The sequence below is a fragment of the Varroa destructor genome, unplaced genomic scaffold, assembly GCF_002443255.2.
Source record: "Varroa destructor unplaced genomic scaffold, Vdes_3.0 BEIS01000001.1, whole genome shotgun sequence".
Taxonomy (NCBI): Eukaryota; Metazoa; Arthropoda; class Arachnida; order Mesostigmata; family Varroidae; genus Varroa; species Varroa destructor.
In genome coordinates, this window is record NW_019211454.1 from 27,718,215 (window position 1) to 27,745,173 (window position 26,959).

The 26,959-nt window shown below is 40.1% G+C and overlaps 1 long non-coding RNA gene across 1 annotated transcript; it reads left to right on the forward strand.

The window, feature by feature from the left end:
• The first annotated feature begins 547 nt into the window (after positions 1–547).
• LOC147758467 (uncharacterized) lies at positions 548–26,801 on the forward strand. The gene is made up of 2 exons (XR_015319575.1): positions 548–2,325; positions 26,205–26,801. It is a non-coding gene; the product is annotated as an uncharacterized LOC147758467 (long non-coding RNA).
• Positions 26,802–26,959: the final 158 nt, after the last annotated feature.

Here is a 26,959-nt window from a genome sequence, read left to right on the forward strand (position 1 = left end):
AACCGGAGATTGACTGGAGCCCACACAACTGTATGACTTACATCAAATGATGATGGTAAACCGATTTCGACCACAAAGAAGCGTACCGTTGTTGCTTTTGACTGGGCTTTCGCTGTTTACTGCACATCCTCTCCCGGTTTAAATACTGTGCTCAAGTAAAATTAACCAACTTACTATTACCATTACTATTTCAATTATTATGTGCGAATTATTTATTTAAACTAAATGTTCAACTTAAAAGAAATGCTTATCTTTAGACTTGTTTTTTTCTAACTGAACGCACAAATGGGACGGTATAGAGGCGTTACGGACCACGCGACACTTTGAAGTGGCGCGGAAGTTAATCTCGTTTCGCAGCTTAGCTAAAACACTGCCATTATTATATTGTTAATTTGACGTTGGCGCGCTGCAGTGATTACTTCTTTTCGCGAACCTAGGGATCGACCCTAGAGTTTGTTGCCCCCCTTTGTTGGTAGATGGGTGCACCGTTTTCAAAAGCAAACGGTGTAAGCGAGCCAAAGATGATTGTTGTTGCGCTGATAGCACCAACGTGAACAGTGCGGTGTAACGGTCAATTTATTGGTCTTGCACCAATCGTTCCCAAACAAAAATACCGTAAATCATAAATGTAGAACAGGCATACACGCAGGGAAATTCGACAGAGCGGAGATTTCTATCGGCCAAATCGTACGAAGACACATGCACGGCTGCAGATAAATGTACACATACATTTATCTACAGCTGTACAGCACGTTTGACTTCATCGGCCAGCCAGACATGTGGCCAGACAAAAGAAGTGTACAGCAGGAGACCGGTACCCATCGACGTTAGCGTACTGCCGGCGGCAGTAGTAAATATTCTACTCGGCCGTCCTTTCTCCTTTCCTGTTAATGCAGTTCTTGTTGCTGCTGCTGTTGTCGCAGCAGCGACGTGTTGTTCCGTTCCGTCCCGTGATGTTTGTCCGCGCGCGGCTAGTGCGTGACACCCTTTCTCGCCATGGAGAAAAGAGAAGAAATAATCGGCGGTGGCTCGATTCGGTGTTCGTCCATCGACACCACGGCCAGCAGCAGCGGCCAGTCGGTGCTGCTGCTGTGATGGTAATAGATTGCCCCATGCTGCGAATAAGCAATGATTTGCACGACAGCGCCGCTGGTTGTGATGACAGGGCGGCCCCGCTACTGCGAACTGACAAACGAACAAACACACAAACGCCAGGACGGACCATAGGTGGATTACCGATTTCTACCACTAGCACGATTATACCTTTGCTCAGACGGCAGCAACATTGATCTGTGGGTTAATTGCTATTAGTATTTTTATTGCTGCTGAGTTTCGAAGCAACTTTATGCGGTGAGCTTGACGTTGTAATAGTAAAAGAAACGCTAGCTATAGAAGAAGCAGCAGTAGCTGGTTGTGTTGGGTACGCGTTGGGTACGCAGCCACCGTTGTGCACTGTGATAAGCTGGGGCTGATGGTGGTAACCGCAATAGTTGATCCTATCACACGATCAGAAAAACCAAGTTGCTGCTCCGATTGCGGCTGGAGCATCTGAGCAGAGCTTAAGTGAAAACCAACGGATCCGCAGTCGTGAACCTATCGACACGCTGCGCTGCCCTACACTGCGATTGCAGCAGTAGCGCCGACACGGACAATTTTCTCCATAACTTCAAGTAAAACTAGTGCTACTCTTATAGCAACTCCAAAGGCCGGTGGCAACAGTACAACGAGAAAAAACCTTTGTTGTTGTGTCTTCACTGCTGTGCGCCACACTGATCGATGGATTTGCCAGTGGATAAACTAGAACTACCGCCGCCACTGCTGCCCCCACACGATAGACGATGTACCTTTTTTTCAACGTTTCAACGTCTGCGGGTTTTTTGAAGCGGTTGGCCCACAGATGCGCGCTATTGATATTACTCGCAGTAAGAAAAATCAATGTAAGCAACTTCTAAGATAGCTAGAGTGTAACAAAGAGGTTCCGCCACGAAGAAAGGTGACCATCCCGGACCTATGGAGTCGTGATGATTAGTACAATCGTCGTCAATCAATTGGTTCGTTGGTGTTTAAAAATGATCGCTTTGTTCCTGTGAAGTTGGATAGAAGCGTTGTTATCCGTGCATAACATGGCTCGTCTCATGTGATGTACTAGTTAGCCATCTGATTATGTGAGAACCACCTTTGTGACACATATGTAGATGGAAAGGTGCTTCGGGGATCGCAGCTGGCATCGAATGAAGTAGTAGGAGCCTATTTATTCTTCCTTAAGCGAACAGTTAGAACTTTCCCTCTTCTTTTATTCTTCTGATCGATTAGAGCAAGTTAGAGGTGAGCGATGTACCATGCACATAGATTATATCTATATATGTACGAATATCTTTGCCCCTCAAGTAAAAGAGATCACAACCTTTTTCCGAAAGTAACTAACATGCATTCGGCTTCCATATGCATTTATAAACAGCTGATTGTTGTGATGGAAAAACCCGTCGGACCCGTCAAAACACTAGCGGCAATAGCCAGAATTACTAAAACGAGGCACGAACAATTCTAATCAACCACTGTGCACTCTTATAATACTTACTAATTGTATACGTAAATTCGTTATCATACGACCATTGTGATCATTTGCGAGCGCACGGAGTCCGTAAACGTATGATATTCATACAATCTTTTAAGACATTGCGCATAATTGCTATAACTGACCAAATCAATGACTGGGACACCAACAAATGCAATGGAATGAAAAGCAGTACTGTTGCTGGTCCCGATCGCTGATGACTATATGTTTTACTGTAGAACGACTGTTACTCGCAGATCGATCGGGTAACTCTAACTATTACTGCATCGAATCCCCTTTGTGTTTGGCTTCTTGATTTTGCGGCAGGCACCCTTCACGTTCCCATAGAAGCTTGCCCTGCTGTTGTACAAACCACCTAACGCCAATGATCTCGCCGCCAGTGTTGCTCCTATTTTGTTAATTGTAATATGTCTTTCCAATAGAAGGCTTTTATTATTTGTTGTCGTTGTAGGCATGGGAGTTAACTCATTTCATCGTACAAAAGTCTAGAAGGAACGGGTCAACTAGACTCATAGACATAATGGTGGTATCATTGGCTAGACGATGGCTTTTCACCAACGAAGAGTAGTAGCAGCAGCTGCTGCTGCTGCTGTATATTCTTCTATTACATGGCCCCAATCTAGTAGCAAAGCCCATTTCCCCAGTTTGCCCCCCTCACACACACGACACATCCATGGGCTCTTACTGCTGCCGCTACTGTGATACTAGTGTTAGCTCCGCCGCTGCAGGCCGATGTCATTGCACATTGTCAATCGTCAGAAAGAAAAAGAAGAAAGAGGTCCGTGCAGCGTGATGTGCCTTAGCATATATTATATCGTCATATTGTCCATAGGTGGCCAGGAAGCCAATCAATAACCTAATGGTCCGAACAAAAACATGAGATCGCTGCTCTAAACATTCCACTACGAAAGTAGTACTACCGTACCCACTATGTATGTGTATACACATAGGGTGTGTATGTCCTACATGTGGTTCAAACTTAACAAGAATCTAACTGGATGGTGAAATAGGACAATCTTTGTACATTCACTTCTTAGAGAGATCACCTTAAGTCGACCACTTGAGTCTCTACGACATATGCTTTGAGACCATGCCCTCGGCTGGTAACAGCCAGGTAACAATAAAGAATCGCCATTGAGAGTCTTTGGGGGGGCGAAATGCTTTCAACAGTATTATAATTTTCTGTCGAATAAAGTTAAGCAGTTGGGTACTAACTGGGTATTAGGATATGACAGATGTAGAAAACCGTAATCCGAAGAAGAATTGCAAATGATTGAATATATCGAAAGTATATTGCACTGTAGCTAACTAGAAGGAGCATGGCATATACGCATGAAAAGTCGAATCCAAACAAACCAGAATTTTACTAGAAAATCAATTTACTAGTGCATATTGTAGGCGTTATATAAATAAACACGGCGCGGGACAATATCCTGGTTGACACGATGGCAAGGCTGTAGCTGACACGCGCATACAATCCTTCTAAAGGAAGTGTGCTTGCGATCATGGGTTAACGGCAGTTGACCGTAATCACTGAGCACATTTTACCAAGTAGGCTTTACGTTCCTATTTTCACCAGTTTTTATGCATAACGTTTTGCCTTGAGTTCTCAGTGGAGTGTTCACTTGAAGGCAAACCAACAATTGCCGCTGTTTGTAAGCAAAAATATCGGAAAATGTAGGCTATATAGCTTCTGTTCGCTATTCGACGAAACATTTCATAGGCTGAGCGTGTACGGGCGAAATGCGCGAACGTGAACGCGAACGGTTGATTTTGAAAGGTCTCTTCTTGAGCGTCCGCATGGCTACGAAGTGACTCGTTGCCGGGAGGTGCGAACGAACCGGGATTTTCTCCTTAGTTACCTTTACATGCTTCGTAAGTGGTGGTTTTAATAGCGAATATAGCGTTTGCTTGTTATTTTAACACTGATTACGTTATGCATCTTGACACTCGACCGAGTCTTCTAAGCGGCGTCTTTGATAATCTCAGTACTATCTGACGTCCTGGCCTGCCCGTGATTAGATTTTTGTCCAAAGTTAACCATCGGTGACGTATTGCGGCGCACCACAGCAAAAAGATGAGTTGCTTGAAGGACACGTACAACTTGAACGGCATACGTTTGCCAGCAGGCTCGTAAATGTGTTAATGGGCGTCCTTGCTATCATAAATGTTACTGATGTCACTGGTATACTTTGAAAGATATGGATCTTTCCGTTGGTTGCTATGAGCTTTCATGCTGAAGCAGTACTCTATGAATGATATATGTGATTAGTGCTATTTTTTCTTGCAGATGCCACCACGCCGAGTGGCGGGCTGCTAGATAGTGAATAAGGTGCGTATATATCAAATGAATGAATATTTCCTCGGAGTTCCATGAACAGATATAGCACTGTTCCTATATAGGCCATATAATCGTTGGGATTAAAGATAAATAGTAATATTAGCATTTACCTTACTTTTCTGCACTTAATGCATCTCGGGCAAGTTCGTTACATACATAAGTAACGTTGACCCTTAAATGTATCGTATATTTACGTAAGGATATTATCTGCGTCCCATTTTATTAACCAAAAATTTATTTAAGCGTGTCTCATCTGAAATTTTTCATATCGCTTCTATCGATAACTATATCAAGCGAAACGATCGCAAAGGGGTGATGCAGCGCGGGGCGGATGAGGAGGGTTTCAGCTGAGGAACGAAATTGCGCATTGGCCAAGCAAATAAAGCGTATTCGACACTGAGAAGAAGGTCTACAAACATTAAGTTGTATTTACTATCTTATCAGACATGGCTGGGTGAGTTATATGGCGAAAGAGGCAAACTTTTTGAAATAAGGCATAATATTAAATGGCAAACCAAATTCTACTATAGTACGTTTATATCTGCAGTTGGTTTTCTGCAGAAATAGCTCGTGAGCTGCCACCAGCCCATCAAACACCCACGCGAAGCGGGAGCATTTTTATACGTTTACGTCGATTAAATTAAATTAGATCGATAGTGGGTCGTAAACGTGTTGAATTTGTCAAAACAGTCTTGTCGTGTTGCAGTCTAAGTCCATCAACTGAAACGCCATGTTAGCCGCATGTTAAAGATTTTTCTCCATGTCGAATAGTTACCAGTTTCGTTAAGGAGTAGCTTGGATAGCCAGGTCTCTAGTTGAAAAAAACAAGGGGTCACTGAACGAACAGAGTTATTTTGCTACTTTCCAGAATGATCAATGGTGCCTTTATTCGTTAATTGAACAGCTAATTTTCACGTATGAAAAAAAGAGCTTCTTATAAAGCTTGTAAAATCCCTTAGGTTGTCTCACAGCTAATTTATTGGCCTATTTCAAAACGTGATGCATTCCCATTTTTTTAGCCCCATCGTACATAAATCTTGCCGCTGCTTGAGCACTTACAGCCTGGCCTCATTAACCTATCTGTACCGCTGGCCACATGAAACCCACAACTCACATTTTACCAAGTAGGCTTTACGTTTCTATTTTCACCAGTTTTTATGCAGCGGTATTGTGCCCGTGTCTGCATTTATTTTGTTTCGCCTTTGCTCGATTGTTCTGGCCGCAGAAACTGATATTTCGGTTTTAAAATAATATTCAATAGAACACGTTTTCTGAAACGGACTATAGTATCTTTATAGCTGGAAGAGAAAATGGTCACGGTGATGATATTTTAAGGAGAAACTATTATAATATTCATTTGGTTATATCAATCACCCCATACGCTAAATCTGGTAATATAAACGTGCTTCCTGATTCTAGTCATCGATTAGAGCATATTCCCTATATACATTACGGCTTAGGTTGTGGATGCCTTATCGTGCTTGTGGTCCTAGTAACTTTATGAGAACATTCCTCGTTGGTCCATGTTTGAATTTTTCACGTCTCCTATCATGATTACTATTTTCTTTTATTCATAGCATTATATATATATATATAGTATTTCCAAACCGAACGACGCTAATCATCTGGGCTAAAGGAGCGGATTTTAACGGATCTCGCACTGTGACGACGCTCATCCTCATAGGATTAATGCGCAGCAGGACTAATTAGGTTTCAGGTATTAGATGAAGCGTATAGGCTAGATAGGCAAGCTTAAGCCAACGAAGCGTCGCTTTATATGCACGAAGACCAATCTCGATATCCTATTTGACAAGACTCGACATTTGCATCAGGACAGCGATTGTTTGAAAAAGGCCAATCTTGCCCAATCTATAATAAAAGGCACATAGTTACAAGCAGCTGCATACAAAAGCGCGCACCAAAACTCTGCGTATAGTTGATTTTTGCACCGGTAAACGCTAATAACACGTCAGTAGACAGCGAAATTTGAAGGTTAAGTGTAGAAATAAATCCGAATCTTATGGCCCCACAAAGCAATTATTTCACGGTTTTGTTTACTCCTAACCTAGGCTTATCGGTGAGATGTGGGTTGGCATGAGCCAGGCGCGGTTACCATTCCGAAAGGTTGCCAAACCACATCGAGGATTTTTTGCGACGTGTCCACAAGAGAGAATGATTGTTCTATGGATGATTTCAGCTTATTTAACCCAGTGCTTCTGTCCCAAACGATACTATTGTGTTTCTATCATTATTGTCGGAAGCCTGATCAGTACAAGTAATTTGTTTAGGACATGCACTCATTCGAAAATGAGCATACGCGTAAAGCGAAGTTTATAAGTAAAGCACTCACAGACTATGGCGAGATTAACGAACGTGTGCCCCACTCGTTTTGCCGAATGCAATGGCGAAAGAGAAAGCCATTATGAACTGTTCAAAATAAAAATTAATTGTTTACAGATGTCGTATGTCGTCTAACATAAAGACGTCAATGCATCCATAACCTCTATCCGCGCATCCTATCTGTGGTGGGCTCGTTCTGTATTGAACGTAAGATTCGGGCAGACAAATACAGGAGGGGTTGAAGCAAATGTCATAAAGACGATATACTTTCGTCCACTCAATCAGTTACTGAGTCAAGACGCTCTAAGGCAGCAGATACCCCACTTGACGTTCAACGTCTACGGAGACAGAACAAATACCGATATTACTCTACCATCATAGACGCGGTAGACTCGCGGTAAGATTAATAGACGATTACATAACACGAAGGATTACATGAAGGTTATACTCAGAAAGACAATAAGTTCACGTCTGCGAAGATACGTACGTTGAGTCGATCCTTGAGATTAAATCCAGCAGAGTTAGGTAGGCAAAAATGTCTCAACTAAATTCGTATCGTTGCACGATAATAATGTCAAACTGATAGAAAAAGCACTTAGAACCTAATACTGACATGAAAAACTTCAGGATATATCTAAAACACTGACCTGTCGTCTAACTTCGGTTTCTATACACTCACTCGTTTATATCTACCTATGTGGCTTTGATGCGCATACGCCCCCCATTCAAGAGACAGTTGTATAACGGCATCATTACAGGAAGCAGCGTAGACTGCTGTGGATGATCCTGGATTTATAGACGGTTTACATCAAACAGTTGAGGTGTTACATCAGGTCTAACGCCACGAGCGTGGTTGTCATGTATATTTGGTCATATATACCTTAGGAGAAATTTGTCCAATTTTATCCACACGTTGATGACCAATAATTCATATTGTACTGAATATCTCAGTCGATTGGGGTCCGTAATGTTTATTTTCGACTTGACTTCAAACAGGTTCAATAATGGTTCGTAGCTAGAGGGCATCTAATTGTTTTCACGATTACCATTACGCGTTTCTTCAATAGCCAACATAATTTCTAGCTGAACTCTGATCCGAGCGTATTTGGTTCTTGGTCAGAAAATCCCTTAAATTAATGCAGTGCAGTCCATTGTGAATAGGATAGTAAAAACATGGAGCACTAGGAGAACGAGCCGAATCATGTCGCTGTATGCCCCGGTGCATCTATCTAATTTTATGAAATACTTATCAGGCCCCTGTATCCTCATTGCGCTTAAGGTGTCAAGGTGAAGTTGGGTAAACACCTACGACTTTGTCCTTGTCTGTCTGTCTGTCTGTCTCGATTAAATAAAGTCAACTAAATACTTTTGCTAACGTTGATCGTTGCATTATTTTGATTGTAATTTACGTAGTATGTACATGAAATGGTCGTTTTGTTTAATGGCTATGATATGCAATGCGGAATTCCGTCAAGAATCATTCATTCTTCATTGCGCTTAGCATCATGTTACCTACAATAACATATATATATGCAGTGCTTCCGTAATCGTCGGTCATTTTCTAGTCATTAATGGTCGCGACTATATTTAAGTGTAACGTCTACGAGCGTATATTACGGGTGCGCTACATCAAACTGAGCTCTCACAATCTCAACTGCAGATGGAGCAATGTAATATGTTGAAACGTTAATTGCAAAATTTCATCAGTAACCAAATGTTGTAAAGACCCCTATTGTGGTAATTATAAGAGCGGGACATGTGTACAACTGTGCGAATTTAGGTAGGTTATAATTTATAGTAAGCCCATGCATCAGCTACCACTTTTTTCGCTCCCATTTTGATAAGATGTATTCATCAATACGTATTAGTCGACGTGTGCGCGTGCCTACCGCAAACGGTGCCCCCTTCCTCCGTTTATACAGACAGTAATCTCATTTCGTATCTTATCTGTTGGAAAATTCTCTCACGTTCAAATGGAGGCATAATTTTTCGGACTATGATGTTATATTTAGTTTCACTTGTCCGTAAATGTCCAGTCACACTGCCCAGGTAATGGGCATTCAATGTGGGCGAACCCACTGACTGTATCTTTGTGTGTCTCGGTACCAAAGTGCCCTCACCGACCATTGCGCTGCTACCCTTGCAGTACGGATTATTTTGATGGCGCAGGGCATGCGTGGTCCAAAGAAGGTATCTTTAATTCAGCTACCAGTCTTACCGATGAGAGTGTATCTGGTTAAGGTAAGCATCAGCTCTCTTCTTTCTCGTTTTTAGTCTAAAGCTCGTTTTCATTACGATCACGTACAGCAGCCCTATAGAATCTTATAAGTTCTGCTGGCATTACCATTAACGCCGCTAGAGATACGATAAAAGCCAGTCGATTAGCTTTCTGCTCCTAAAAAATCGATTGATCCAGATATAACAGATTTGGCTTGACGAGAAAATACGCAAATGAAACTGATGAAAAGTCCCATAAAAACTTCACAAGAGCGTGTCCCGTTCTATATTGTACAGCAGTGGCAGCAGGAACAGCAACGCAAACGAATAGCGTGTCAGACAGATTCCGTTGAGATAACATCACTGTCGCCTTTACTGATGCTGGATCTATCTTTCTGTCTACTGGATATGGCTACTTATTCTCGTTGCATATGTCTAAATTGGCGATGTTGCCTACGAAATCAATCGCATGCCAGGCTTCTCAATCTAGAAGGAAAAAACCAGTTGAAAATTATACGGAAGACAGCTCAAAGTTAGAACTTACACAGGAGCAGCACACCTCTGTGGGTATGTATGCAACTACATGAGCCCATATAAAGTGTACTTCTGTGGAAATCATTAATTTTATGGATGATTAAATAACAATTCTATACTTTGAAGAGGAGTAGATTTGTATCAATGTATACAAATGTGCCGATCGATAAAAACAATTCCAACAATATACATAATTATCTATATGCAAGCTCGCCTCAACGAGAGAGCACTATGTTAAAAGCGAGACGTCTGGGAAGAATCGGCTTTATTTTATACAAAAAGCCCCTGTCCCATAAATCCCAGTATCAACTCATCTGCTTGGTCAACACGTACGCTGGTTGGCAATAGCCAGTGGCAGTAATAATAATAGTAAGAGGCCTTTGGCTTTGTGGCCTACATTTATAGTTAAATTAACCCTGAAGTTGCCTAAACCCATTTGAAAATTATGCAGCACGAAAAAAATGTGATCCTTTCGTTAGAGGATAAAAAATACTTTGCGCAAATACTACAGTTATATACAAAGTGGCAATATGTTCTACAATGCCGTAGACCGTATTCTATCAGTTCTCCTTTGTCTATTATTTTTTGGTAGTTAGTCACCGTTGTTATTGCTGATCAACGTCACGATCGTCGGCTATTTCTTGTATCAAATCTAGGATTAAAATATTACACTAGGGAACAACTAAAAAATGGCCTACTTATTACTTCCGCTCTGGTCTTCAGCTGTCTTGACATACGAGTAACAGGTGGGGTTGGTATAATGCTATCATTAGATGCATGTTGAAATCTATGGTGAGTTTGTACTACCCTAGCACAATACTGTTTAACAAATTTCTATTGTTCCTGCTGCTGCTGCTGCTGCTGCTGCTGCTGCTGCTGCTGCTGCTGCTGCTGCTGCTGCTGCTGCTGCTGCTGCTGCTGCTGCTGCTGCTGCTGCTGCTGCTGCTGCTGCTGCTGCTGCTGCTGCTGCTGCTGCTGCTGCTGCTGCTGCTGCTGCTGCTGCTGCTGCTGCTGCTGCTGCTGCTGCTGCTGCTGCTGCTGCTGCTGCTGCTGCTGCTGCTGCTGCTGCTGCTGCTGCTGCTGCTGCTGCTGCTGCTGCTGCTGCTGCTGCTGCTGCTGCTGCTGCTGCTGCTGCTGCTGCTGCTGCTGCTGCTGCTGCTGCTGCTGCTGCTGCTGCTGCTGCTGCTGCTGCTGCTGCTGCTGCATAGTATTGTAACGTTATTCTTAGACAGATTTTCGAACTGTCCAAAGACCTTAGCCTGAAACTAAATGTTACGGTTAGCGCTATTATACTATGTCTAGATATATTTTTTTAATTTACTATGTGTTTTAATGTATATCACAGTCGACTGCAGTAACGCGCCTTTTGTCGTTTCGAAATCAAGCTGCATCACGAAGTGGAAACGATATCTGTTTTGTCAACACTTGTTTCTCGTGTGAGGATAGTGCACGGACTTCATAGCGTACGGAAGTACCACTTCATTTTTAAAGCATATTGTATCTACTACGACAGTAGTGATATAGGCAACCAGACGTACCGCTGAGTAAACTGTATGTCAAAACTTACAAATAACTAAAAGTCCATAACTAAACCAAAAACAAGTATTTCGGTAGCGGTTTTCAACTTGGTAGCTGGGCAAATACGTAAAACAATAATATTATATAAATATTATGTCAGTTCTGTTAATCGCATCGAGCCTTGGAACAGTTAGAAGTGCAATCCTTTTAACTACCCGATCGAAAAGGATTGACGATCCTCTATTTTAGCACACGTCTATTGACTATATATGGGAACAATTTTTATCACGTGCCCTAGCTTTAAACTTGGCTCTAGTTTCCTATATTCATATCTCAAGTCTTATGCGTGATGCTAAAATGAGGTGTTTGTTAGGTAGTGACGCCTCATACATATCCACCTTTCTTGATTAGAGTAAATAAACGTCTGAAAATTTTAGTGCGTTGAGGATCAGACATCGTTGACGCAATGAGTAACCCAATGATCTAGGACGATAAGCGAACACCTGTAAGATTGCTACGAGGAAAAAATCTTGCAGGCCGTAAAATAATTGCCTAAGTTGTCATTGAGTTTATTACCTAAACTCTATTTGGTTTTGAAGCCTCTATGTTTCCGGTTCTACGTCTGCTATCGCCATCAGTGCCTGCTAATTTTAGGGACACATTGTGGTCTGAGTTTAAAAGCGTAGCTGCTACATAGTGAACTTTATTTTGAAGTATCACTGCAAATGGTTTTGGATCTGCGTTAGATATTTTGTATCCCGTGCTTATGCAAGGAGCCCAGCACACCTAACCAGTGGGTAATTTTCAAATATTTTCATTTCAAGTTATACGATGTTTTCACGCAAATTCAAATACCTATCAAATGGACATTCAAGTTACCATACACTGCTCACTGTATGTTTTCCCTTATGCATACAAGAAGATGCGTGCATATGTAATGTATACACAGTAGCTGTAATGAACATAAAAATGTAACCCATATGACTGTCGCAGAGGAGCACTTTGACCGATACCGAAACACCAAAGAAATGTACGGCTATATACAAATATGCAAAAACGGAAAGAAGTCAGCTTTTTCATTTCAAGCAAACACCTTCTAGAACTAATACGCGTATCAGAATCAGCGACGCCATATCGGGTAAAAATTCATTTTGCTTATAAGGAAAGTCTAAAATACGAAAAAAGTCGCGTAAGAGTTGATCTCAAACTGGGTCTTACAAAAGTTGCTTTGTTATCGTACATCCCGTAGGCTGTAACTAGAGCTACGTATGGTCTTCAGAGAATAGTAGCAAATTGTATACTTTAATAGAATGGTAGTAATAGACAGTAGAGAATAGTAGTAAATTTATAGACTTTACTTCTCAAAAAGCGATTTAATGAGGGAATGCCAACGAGAAGGCGGGTTTAGATGCACGCAACAAGAGCCCTATGGAAACGCTGGTTATCTCATTGTGGGAATATTTTATAGCTTCTAAATACTTGATCAGATCAGTGAACGGGTCGTCGTAAGGTCCCACAAGATCAGGTTCCGTCTACCTGACCTTCAATAGCCTGAGAGTTCAAAGGCAGGCGCCAATTCAGGAGCATGGCTAACTAAGACTATATTTCAAGGTAAACATAAATCGTAGTTACACTGCTATGATTTATTCTACGAGCGTTTTAATCATAGGTACTTTTTTACTATCGAAATATTCAATTCGGCGAATTTCCTAATGACAGTCTGATTATACGTGGGATGAAATTTCGTCAGTGGTACTTATAAGCAATAGGATTTTTGGACAACATAGATGCAGGTTATAGCGTTTTTTGTTTTCGTGATGGTGTCTACAGTAGCAACGGATTTGCCCACTAAAATAAGGTACACAAACGGTTTAGATTTAACTCCGAGCGTAATCACACTTCGTCCCGTTCTAAGAGCCACCCGCCTTAAGCAGTGCTTAAGAGCAGTACTCATTGCAAAAACTCTAAGCATTTATTCTCCGTAGAGTCGTACCGTAAACAAACCGCTTGCAAAGCCATAAGCTAATATTATGTAGCAACGAATCACTTTATCTAAATGTGTCTGAGTGTGTGTGATACCTGCTGAATGAGTCAACGCAAAGCACTGGTGTCAGCCCTCTGCGAAGGAAATTTTGTAAGCCGGGTTAGAATTCACCAGGATTGTTTTTGTTAGTAAAATAAAAAAACCGATAACGACCTTCCATTGAATACAGAGGAAAGCTTATCAAAAAAAGAATATATATATATATATATATATACATTCGAATCCAGCAAAAGGTGTCCTAGGAGACCGCAAAAATAAACTAGCTTATAATAACAATTAAGCTGGTGATCTCGATTGTATCTAATGGGCCAACACCCATGATTTTCTAATTTTTTTTTATGTTAGCTAATCCTCTTCCGTAATTCTATGGAGAATGTCATTTATTCATGGAAAAAATTGGCAGTCAAGTCCTTCCTGATTATCGATCTGAATGAAATGCATTTGGTTGGATGAATCGGAGATTGTGGCAATAGTTTTCCAGCCTTAGCATGATCTGTTTTTCTTCTTGTATTGTAACTTCAATACCTTTTTCATTTTAAGGGGCTTGTATTTGTGCATTTGAGTTTATCCTTTTATCCGTCCAGTGTATGTCATAATCCTTGGACTATATATGTGGGGTGTCCTAAATAATGAGCTACGTGACAGTTATTTTATCCATAGTGGAATTAAATGAAAATAACGGGTGGACCAAGATTGGTTTTTGAACAAGGAAAATTTATCTGAAAATGTTATTGAGGTTATGAAAATTTAGCGGAAGTACGAAGATAATATCGTTTCGAATTTCTTTGAAACGGATAGAACTGTTCAGGATGTTGACAGACAACGTCTTAGGAGGTCAAAAATATGAGTTCTGGCAAATTATAGAGAACTGTATGGAAAATTTGTGTGACAATCAAAAATGTCAAATGAAGGGGCCATTTCATTTTAAGACTTTGTCAATGGGAAAATGATATTCCAGTAACTGAATGTGCTATTAACGAAGGTGATCTGGGTCAGTTCTGCGAATGGTAATTGGAAAAACGTGGATGTACCGTTTCCGGAGTACGCGTACTGATAACTGTAAATCTAAATATCAGGCCAAAAGACGACAATTGTTGGATGCGGCTTTCCGAACCAAAGATTCTCGGTGACTGTTTTTGCATCGATTAAATCTTAAACCATTATGTTTGACTGCTTGAAGTTATATCAACGATTCGTTTTACTATGTATATGGAATGACCTCGGTGAAAATAGTGAAGTTCCATTTTAAACCACTTGTGCATTACCATCGTGCGGTAAAAGGAAAAGTTCTAAATTTTATGTAGAGTGCAATTTAATTATTAGCTGTATGTGAATACCTAAACTTCAAATTATTTTTGGGACACCGGTTGAACCTATATAACACTGTTACGTCCTATCTAGACTAAGCACATGTATAAAGCTAACTGGAATCGAGATTGCTTCATCGTCCTTCATTAAGACCTTCGATGAAGCAGTGGCATGTTAATAATAGGACGAACCTAGGGTACCGTCTTTGCGATAGGCGACAGTTTTATATATTTTTCTTGTTCTGACATGTTACAATGCTTGCTTTTGTCTAGCAATGTACCTATTACATATATGGAGTCTCAGTTCTAGCTACTATCGTTCATCGATGCGGTTTGTGTACTGGCAGGGATAGAATGAGGAAAAATATGAGAAAGTCAGGCAATGCGTAAAATACATCTGTTCGCCGCGCGATCGATTGACGATTTGAGAAATCGATGCAAAAGCAGTCACTGAGAACTTACAAAAAACAATCCAGAGAGGTTAGGCAGTGGAAGCTGCTGTTTCGACCCGGACATTTCTAAAAGAGGGAGCGAGGCGACACTAAAGATCGAGTAGCGTAATTGTACTTGGGTGCTCTATCGGATGTTCACATTAGAAATGCTTATAGAACGGAAAACACTATCATCCCTTCGACAGCAGGGTTTGTGTGCTCTTTGGCTCTTCAATTAGACACTGAAGGACGGTCCAGTTTGCAAAAAAAAAAAATCAAGAGAGTTTATTTGTCCAGCGTGGAACCTTACTCTGGTCACTCTGGTTTATTACTTGCAAAAGTATAAGAGGTAAGCTACGAAATAAGGATAGACATAAACGGCGTATCTGGTATTTTTCACATTGTTTTTATTTAGCAATTGGTAGGTAAATGTATTCACCATACTGACTCATGCGGAACTGCTGTATCATAGACGAGATTAGCTATATATATCCGGCGTCCTTCTACCTATTCAATATGCCCCTGCTTATGTACGTTTTCTTTGGTCGATGTTTGGCTTGGAGGCACGCAAATTAATTATCCCAATCAGTTAGTCTGCCCGAAAGTTCCTACACGAAAATGATGAAACTTGTGTTAACGATAAGCCTATAATATAATCAAATAACAAAGATTATAACAAACTAGGATGCGTGTACAATGCTAAGTGTAAACGTTTTTTTCTAGCTCTTAAAGGAGATTAGTCTTGTTTGGGCAAATTGAAACGCTTGCATTGAAGTTGTTGTCTGTTTAATTAGAGGCTGAACATTATCTTCGATGATCCTTTAATCCTTCATTCAGGTCTCAGACATGCTAAAGTGTCGGTAAAAGTTCGGTAAAGCCCCTTTGGCAGCTTTTCAATGTACGCAGAACGCGTCTGGCTTCTTTTGATAGCACATGTATACAGGATAGCATATATATATCCTGAACCACCGCCGATCAAGGTTATGCCACGTAAACTATTTAGCACAGGCTGCCTTCAGGGGCAACAATCAAAATATCTATCGAACAAGGCAAACCTGATCAGGCCAACTAAACTAAATTAATCCTCATTACAGTCTCCCACCACCAGTGTTTGTCACTTAGTCCCCGAGCGATACGTCTTATTTAATCATTTAAGAAACCACTGCTAATACACATCCGTAATTAATAATGGCTTAAAGCCAGATTTGATTTTCGACTTAGCCTTCTGCTCCATAGGACTGAGCGTCACTCAAACGGTCCTAGTAAATTACGAGTTTATTATGACTTACACTGTTTCACGGACCGTCTAGTTGCTTTGCAGAAAAATCTTATTTAGCCATATAGCATTCTATGTATACGCCTTGCATCCATGAAGCATAAGGCTATGTATAGAGAAACAATAGTTGATGTCTCCGGAACTTTATGAAGGGAAAAACTCAGCGCACACTTTTCACTTTTACCAGACATTCGGTCGACGACATACGTTAGAGCAGACGAACCAGAAAGCTGAGATCAGCATCAAATGTACGGACCCTTTTTACGTTAATACAAGGCTAACAAGTAGCTTTTAGACTTGCCAATAATCCCATAATAAATAAATCACTATTTAACATGTAAATTGTCTCAAAGCGATTTCAAATTCTGAAATTTATCAGCCGAAAATCACATTGAATCAGTGTTGTAAAAAAAGACATTGATTTATCGGAGAATCGAACTACAAGTACGCGTTCTAGTAATGTTAATTAAGTTGCTATCTAGCGCGCGGTAGTTGACAGGGCCTCCTGGCCCTTAGATATTATCCTTTCGTTTATTCGTCTTTGACAAGTAGATATTGAACAATACGATTTGAATACGTGAAACAAAGAAAGGACCAAGATAGTGACTTTGGGTCAGGCCCGTTGTTTGGAAATAGGAGGAGGGTAGCGCCCGTTCGTCAGTACCTATTTTGTGTTCTTCTAGACGCAGCCAGTAAAGCTAGCACGATTGACGGGAAACCTATGTATACTAGCTAACGTAGGACCTAACCTCCGGACGTAAGGTTGAATGCAACCTTAAAACTGACAAACACCGCGCACCGAGGGCTCAAAGGGGTATTGAATGCCCTTGTAACGCTGACTAGGAAAATTCTGTATGCCGTTTTTTCAAACATTTTCTATTTACCTGTTGTTAACTACAATGCAGATGTACAGAAATATCAGTCAGTCAGTACAACGGAACACCGTTTGCAGGCAACTGGCGCCGTGTTCTCAGGAGTATATTGTATCAAACCGGCTAGACAGAAATCGTACCGGGAACAGCAGCAGCACCCCCAGAAAATCAATGACAAGTAGATCCGGTATGATTTGGAATTCTGATTTATTTCCACTCTATTCTCAAGAAAGATTTGAATTCTTTCTATGGCAATCTATGGAATCGGAAATCTATGGGTAAATCGAATTTTGGGAATTCATGTTGATGCTTCTGTCGCAAATTGGGCCCGTTCACTTCGGTGGGGTCAAGCTACAAAGAACGAACATGATATCAGGAATTGAAAGTCTTCATGCAACAGTTTCAACAATGTTTGCCCTTAGGCAAGCAACGTTTAAGTTAATCAAGTCATTTAGATGCACTTATAATCAAGGTAATTATATTGTACATCAGGTGGCAAAAGTGTGATTTTGCGCTGCTTTGAGGCGGTCTCCTAGTCCTCATGAAAATAGGTTTAGAATTTACCAGGCTCCAGTCACCGCAAGCGATCTGACATTTCGGCCACTTAGTAAATCAGTTGGTGAAATATTTATCTACCTAAACATCGCAAGCAACTCTTTAATGCAAACATTGGTAACGCGAGTTTTCTATCTAAAGATGAAGCTGGCACTTTTCGTCATCTAAGCGAGTCTTCAAGTAACACTGCAGTCGGTCAACAGCCTATGCCCTGTGCGGATTTTTTTTTACCTGAAATTTCAAATTATGAACGATAATATTTCGTTTTCATCCTGTAAACATCGCCATGGTTTCCTACGCCGGGCGAGAAATTTTAAACGCTAAACAGGGCCGATACAATTTTAAATCAAGTCAACATTTCTTCAATCGATTAAAAAGCAGGTTACATGTACACAAAAACATAGAAAAACTCTCATTAGTAGCACCAGTCAGCAAAATCGCACACTACTATGTGTTTTTTTTTTTATATATCATTTGGTTTTTCGGCCCTGGCCATAGTTCTCCCGCATCTGAAATGTTTGTAAGCTAAACGTATTATTTCTGAAATATGGATGCGTCTAGAACGCGGATGGTAGTTATAATCATATGGGAAAAGTCGATTTGCTTCGCGAAAATGCAACGCTATATTTAGGCAGTACGTGTTATTCATTGAAACAGGTCCACTAAAACGAATACCTTTTTGGCCACTGCCGCTGTTTTAAAAAGTAACCCATAAATTGAGCTAAGTAAAACCAATTCAATTAAACCCATAAACCCAAATTAGAACATGCGGGCTAAACACGGCTTCGTCATGTCACACGTCCTTCACCCTCTACAAAACGACCTTGGTTCCCTGTGGCCTCCCATCAGTTTCATTGTAGTCATAATGCGCTTACAATATTACGCTGGAAACATAACCAAATGCACAACCGTAAGTGGATAACGTCCAAAGAAAAGCCGGAAAGTCAAGCTGACAACACCAGCCTTAATAAAAATACGTGATATTATGTAAGAGCTGTATAAAATTATGAAAATTCGTTAAATCTGTTGATCTTGATTACGACAATCATCACCATTGTTATTGATATTTTACGATGCTAGCCTCTTTGAGGACACAAAGCAAAGTATTAGCTCATTTTAAATCGTTACTCTCATCTACATGACGTCCAACTCATGAACCGTCGTCGCTTGCCTCATAACGACGAAATGCATAAAGTTTGTAGATGTTTTTGTCAGACATCTAAATATTAAATTCTGAGAGCGGAAATTATTTATTAGTGAGAATGTATCCCTTAAATAATTTTATCTAAGTGTTGAAAAACTATTCTACTAGATATAATAGCTATATATATATATATATATATACAAAATATCGCTTTGTCGCCATATTGAGTCGCCGCTAGATCAGCGGACTTCAGACTCGGAGGTAGTAGCTGCTGCGATGTCCATTATCCAATTTCGTGCTTTCGAATGAAATGTAAGTGGATTCAGTTTTACGATATTTTACGGCCTATAATGTTACTAAAAACGTGCTTGTTTTAACTATTACAACAAATATACTGATCGTGTCTATGAACCGTTTTCGCCACAATTTGAAAAAAAAAACAAATATTTGTTAGTGGACCTCGACCGAGCTTAGGAAACTATATCTTTTATGTTACAAATAATGATTTTCTCATTTTAAATCTTTTGTCACTATACATATTACTATTAGTTACTCGTTTATGAAAACCAAGATCAGCTAGGATTTCATTGCTCTAGTATAGCATCTAGCATTTTGTTAGTTACTATTTTGTGTTACTTAATATTGCTAATTGCGTTAAAATTATATAACACATAATAGGGACCCTCTCTGGTCCACGCGTTCGACCCGAATGAACCTCACGAAACAATTGGACATTTGATAATTCTATTATATACTCCTTTCTTGTTGTGATCGATGAAACTAAACTGAAATATTGTATCCCTCTTACGTGGATGCTTATGTGTATATTCGTGTACGTGCTTAAGGATTATCAATGATGATAGCAAGGCTCTTATCTTTAGAGAAATGCGAGATATACGGTACAAGTGAGGTACAAAGTGAAAAAAACACTCGTCTTTGTTACGGCAGCACTGAAGGTCTGCTACGTAATATTTTACTTTTATTTATTGCATAAATAACCAGAAAATATAACTGAATACACAATTAGAAAGGTGAGCCTCGTACATCAGTAGGATATTGGATGAACGGGCTAAGCAGGCAGCTCGATGCGGGTGCTATTCGGAAAATGTCAAGGACTGTGACAAACATTGATCGATTACGTTTGCGATCATTGCCGTATAAAAAACTCCAGGGAGTATAAACATTTTCAGATTTTTATACAAAATAGTCAAAGGGAGCGAACGATGACTACACATCTGAACGAAGTCGGGGCTGTTGAATAGTTCCCTTGCGGTGCATTTTGTCTACAAGGTGCAAAAGAAAAACAAAAGCGTGCATTGAGTTACAGATAGACTTGTCGCTTAGCTGTTCGAATGATAACTAATCCCTCCCGAGATTTCATTTAGGATGCACATCATACATGTACTTGGAAAGGCACTAGTATAATGATAATCTACTTCTGAATATTCTGAATTCTAGGTCCGGTACTTCGGTTAAACGCTGCATAATCTATTACTATACTGCATTTATGGACAACTTAGTTAAGATGTTTTAGAAGCCGCTTGATATCGTTATTTTATATGCACTGCTACTGCTTTGTTCTTTTGTAGGGTCAGGCTACTTTTAAACCACCAGAAATAAGGCACACAGGCATCTTAAGCGTCTGGTTGCATAGTTGTCAGTGATCATGGTCCTGTGCTTCTATGTATAGTTGAGAGCGTTTTTTTTCGTCCATCTGTGTAATTTGATCTAAAGCCTTCGTAAAAAAGCGAGCCTCCTTATCATAACTTCATAGATCATCCAGATAAAAGCGATGTCACCTAAATATTCTTGTCAGCTTATTGTTGGAATCGTATTGAATGAAACTCAAGTAAAAGGCGGAACGCTTGCTTTTGGATCTGTTGATACTCCTCAAAATTATTCCCGCTCAAATCCCGTTGTTTTCGTATGAACAAGTAATATGGATCTTTATGATTCCTTTTAGTCAATTAGTTTACTCTGTATTATGAAAATCAACGGAAGCAATAGCTTTGTGTCGCTAATATTATTGAGTTATCACTGATTTATCGTTTTTTTCGATGTGTCATCCAGCGCACTGGGTTCCTATAGGTTCTAACCCATTGAGTTGTGCAAGTGCTACGAGCATTAATAGCCAACGGCATTGCGAAAACATCTGAGTATACGGAACACGGTATCGGCTGTTAATGGCGGCGGTTTTAAGTAATTGTTTAAGCAATTGTTGTTTGTAGCTAAAAAAACGCACATCTTAAATGACAATCAGTTAAGCGAGCAATGATTTTTAGTTAAAATATTCGTGATTTATCTATAGAAGAACCTCCAGTAGATTTATTATAGTTTGCTTCTTACTGGTCGCTATGAAGTAAACACGCTCGAACGCCGTTGTTGACATGCTTGTCATCTGCATATCCGATAGCTGTGCCTTCGCTTTCGTGATGAGTCCAATAGATCTAGTCGACGTTTAAACCTTGCGCAGTAGGCAGAATTCGACCTCTAGCCAATTTTAAAACCATTTACACAGAAGGTGATGTCTGAATTCCGCAGAAAAGGTAAGGCCCATTTTAGGCGAAAATGGACCTTACTTGGGCGACGGACAAGCACAAAAAGAAAGGATTGTTGCCATTATTTCGAAAATGCAGCGTCGTCTTTTTGGCAAATCGAGTGTCCCAATCCCAAAACTCCTCTCTGACTTTGCTAAAATATTTCTGGGCTTTTCGGACATGAATGAACAGGATATAATTTGCATATGCGCACGTGCGTTGCTTTCTGTAAAATGTTCCGAAGAGCAATGAATGATGTGTTCGCTTCTTAAGATTGACACCATGGTTCATTCTAATGGTGTTACTCGGTTCCGGAAATCAGGCCTTCACTCGTTTGTTGTAATAATAAATCATAATATCATGAAAATACTTTTGACGAACTAACCTGCAGTGCGGATGTGGACAAATAGAGTTACCCTAATTGTAAACTCTACAAGCAGAAATTAGCATTTTATATGCTGACATTGGTATTTTCTGGGCTTTCACCATCAGGTCATTAGATTAAAGGCCTTCATACTCAAGTTAGAACAAGAGAGAAGTAAGCAAGCCAATAGCTCGGAATGGGGGCTAGTAACGGGATAATGCCTATTCCTTATGATTGGTTGTTTGATCGACCTTGGTTCCTCTAGTGTTCGCTATATAAATCCTACTATAAGCACGTGTGAAGTAAACAGAAAGTTCGCGAGATTTGCGGCCCATCCTTAAGTGAGCTCAAATAATCCAAGTTAGACTTATCCGATATCTATAACTTATACCTTGTTGCTAAGACTTGTATTCCTGTAATACCAGCAAAGACCATCTGTTAAAACAGATTGTGTTGAATATGTAGGAAGAATAATATTGTCCTATTATCGAGAAGAGAAAATATATTGCGTCTAGTCTAATTATTCTAAATCAATTATTCTTTATAGTTCTTCTTAACATTTGCTCCGACATCGCATCGAATCTATGCTTAAATTTCGAAGGCGCTCAGAGAACTTCATAATTAAATAACAGGTTTCAAGCTAATATCTCGACACATTGATTCACACACAGGGTTTCCAGCTTTTGATAAAATGTTTACTAGAATGGATTTGTATCGTTTTCATGGCAGTGATTCACAAGCATTTTTTCAATATGGGTGCTGGCCAACCTTAGATGAATTGCTTTATATCAATATATATAAAACAACTTTATGCGATTATCTAACGTGTGGATCATGTATCAAGTGCAACTGAGTAACAAGCAGCTACAAAACCCCTTCTTCGTTATCTTGTCCAGGCTCTTTCCGCATTGTAAGGACTGTTCAAATACGCGACTCAAAAATACGTCGCCTGATTTTCGGAAAGGCCCATATTATTCAGTGCTAATTTCACAAATCGCTTAATCTATACAGTACTGCATTGTTTTTGGTGTTAATTTTTAGAACGTATCCCTTGTTACTCGATAGGAGTAAGAAAACCGGGCGACTACTCGATGTCACCCTCGTGCGTCGAGATCAGCTGATTTTGGAAGATAGTTTCAAGCGGACTGATTGTTTTTGGCGCAGTTTGCCAAGTTACCCCATTGCGCTGTGTACTTAGCCTAGCATTACCATACCCGATCTCCTTGACGATGGCTGGTTTGGGATAAGCAACGCTGTATTTTACGACAACCTTTGTCGAGGCAAAATGGAAGTGACGCGGATTCCTTTCTGAAGAACTGAAGGGAACTGAAGCCATGGCGTCGACTCTTTTGTCGAATTAAAGTCGTGATTTAAGCTTGGCAGTCAGGCCGTGCGTTGTTATCAAACGATCACACACTGCACGTTAGGTTGCCGGGTACACATTCATGAGGTTCTTCAGGAAGTCAAGATACCTGGCGGCACTCACCGATTCCTTGTTGGACACTATATTAAGATAGTGTCTATATTTTAAAAGTAGCCCAGATATCCAGTTTAATTTTTTAATTTTTTTTTATAATATATATATATAATATATATAATAATAATAACAAATAAATAAAAGTTTACGCCCGAATTTATCGGGCATCCCACCGAAGTCGGTTTCTTTCATGTTAGAGGCCATTTTCTTACCTACTCTCCCTCTCCTGCGCAGTGCTTCATTTTTAATTCTTTAATGTTTTCGTTATGAATTCATAATACGTGCTTCAAACAATTTCCTATTGAATCGATAACGAGCGCACTGTTTTGCCTAAAAATCTTATAATTCTTTCGTAAGGCATGAGGTGTAAGTCTATGTAGGAAAAGCTATGAGTGCTATTAAAGAAGCGACACACTTTCCCTATGCGACACCGTGTTATGGGTGCGAACACTTCAACTTATGTAAGATAAATACGTATATACAAATGAAACGTGAACCTTAACGTAAAAGATGATCACGTTCGTTCCAAAAACCGAACTATTATACACGTTATAAAGGAGGGAAAATGTTTACTACAACTACATAGAGTACAAGGTAGTTTTTTTTAAAACGTGGCATTTCGTTATACTACGTTATACGACGTTTTTTTGGCTATCCAGTATTCATAAAGAAACGAATAACTGCCTTAATCAATTAAGACAAATAATCAGCAACGTATTATACATTGATGCTGTAAAATGTGTGGTGAGTGGTTTAACGATGGTTCATTATCATACCTTTGGACGAATAAGATTAATTTCGGCAAGCGAAAAATACTTCTGGCATCAGCCTAACCGCTTGACGTATGTAGTGATGCGTAATTATCCATAATCCGTCTCTGTTTGCTGAATAAATCGATAATCCCCTTCTGCTCATAGGGACGCGCGTAATATAGAGGGCTGTATTAATGTAAGCGAAATTGCGCCTGAATCTAAAGTTTTTTTTCTAATCCGCGAGATAAGTCAGTCAAAATATGTAACGATTTTCTATTAATTAGAACCGCGTACTCAGAATCGCGTCGTATTCGCGTTCGAGGTGTTCCTAGCTTTGCTTCAGCTAATGTGAATGAATGAATGCCAACCCAACGGACGTATCAGGAGGAGCCTTAACATTAAGACGGAATTTACGATCTAGTTGAAACTTAAGCTATCGTAACGGACGTGCTAATTTGGCACGTTATCCTAAAGCAGTTTAGTTCGTTTTGTAAGTCCGTAATAGGTCTTAGCAGCTTCAGGATTGTTGATTCCAACCCCACCAAGCGAACGAAAGTAAGTGCCACTACTCTACCACAGAAAAAAGCGCTTAACGTTTTACCTCGTTATAAAGTACTGTAATCGCTGGTGATCGTCCCAATGTGAGCGGCATCTATTAATACTCTGTTAAATTTAGGCGAATTTAGCGTTATCGCAGGACGATGCTGAAGCAGGCTTCGACTACGTCTAACAGAAAATTACCGCCCTAAATATTGCACACGTGTATGCATAAATGTAATTTATTTCACATTTTGATTCGGTGGAGTATCTTTCACAATGTAAACTCTTACCTACGATACCTAAAGCCATCTTACTTTACAGATAATACGCCTCTTTTTATCTCGGGTGTGATCGTGCAAACCACATTTTAAGGCATGATATGCCTCGCACCTATCGAGATTTATGTTGAGTGATGAGTACGATTGCAAACGCGTACTTAGAAATGTCTTCAAGAGCCTTTCTTCTTATCACCCTCTTTATTGAGCTATTGAATACGCCTACATCAAACAGGAATAGCTTTCGGAGCTTGTCACTGTAACGTGAGGTCATGCGGGTCTAGGTACTGGCGTTATGTAAAACAAAACAAAGGCCCGAACCTTGACAACCTTTGGGAGCCTGTTGACATTGATCTGGTCTGCTGCGTTTACGAAGCATACGAGATAGCAGCGTACTTATCATTGTAGTGTTGTTGCTTGGATGGCAAAACAAAACGTTTATATTAAAAGTTCATTTCTGTGGAGCGTACTGTCACCGAGCGCTATCTGTATCTAGTCTAATAAAGCGAGCAAGTAGTTCGACAAACCAGAAGCACTAACAACAGCAACAAATACGACGACGACAGGCTTTTGGAGAACGACCTATTCAGTTGCAAAGCGGAAAACAGGAAAGCATGGGAGTATGGGCTGCAATTTCGTGGTCAAAATGGCTCAGGGTGATTTGGACGAGCGCGCTTCACTAAACATGGCCTACTTAGGGCGGCGGAGGCCGAGCAGAAAGAAAAACAGAGAACAAAGTGCTGTAAATATAGGGGCTAAGAATTACTTTTTTTTCCAGGTATAGCTGAGTTTGCAGATGATAAGTTAGGTAGCCATTGAAGATTCGCTTTTATATAAGACGTCCTTCAATTTTGTAAAGGACGGTAATGAGAAGGAGACCTTATACAGAAGTCCTGTTTTGATCATAGTTGTTTGTAGCTTCGTTTGTAAGTAAAGGTATATGAAACCGTCTCATAATTGCAATTCTATTATATCGGAGTCAAGATATAAGAAAAAATGTTACGTGATAAAAGTAATATACGATCATAAGGGACATTAGGGCGTTTTGAATCATAATTTCATTATCCATATTTTCTGTTTTTACTGGAACTGTGGCCGCTTTTAGGTTTCAAAATGCCTTAAACATGCTGTTTGTTGTCACCGCGCTACTTCCATGTCTCGCGCATAGAAAGCCAGGTGGACCACCGATCAAGGACGGCTAAATTTTTGGACTTCGCGTAAACTCGAAACAGATGATTCACAACACATCCTCCGAGATCTTGAGTTAATAAACTTGGATAGGTATACGCGTTTATAATGCTGTAACGAGTTTTCTCCTCAGCTCAGACGGATACCAACTGTAGAGGACTCTTCTGCCGGTAATCTATGATGTCGATAGGTGTTTCCGCGAACGCACCCGAAAGCCAAACTTGTATCCTGAAACGCATCCTGTCGCAGCCAAGACTGCTCCCTTTTAACGGATGAACTGCATTACTTAATCATCTGCTATTATTGTATGCCAGACTTAAAAAAAGGATAAGCTAACATCGTAAAAGCAATCACTTATTGTAAACACTCTTTGAGTGCAGACTACTGCTTTTCCCGTGCAACTCATAAGTTGTACTATACGTGCGTACTTTATTCATGCGAATAGTTTGGCCTATGGGTACACAATACAATATTTTTGCAGACACATTGAAATAAACGTATGTGACTAACGCAACTTGCTTTTTTTTTTTATGAACAATTCTTTTTGTCCCGCTATATATCCTTAACAAACAAAGTAAAACCAAACGCGGTATAATCCTTTGGTGAGACCGGCACGAGGATTTATTACAATGAGGGATTTGTGGATAAATTTATTACTTTTTTTTTTTACGA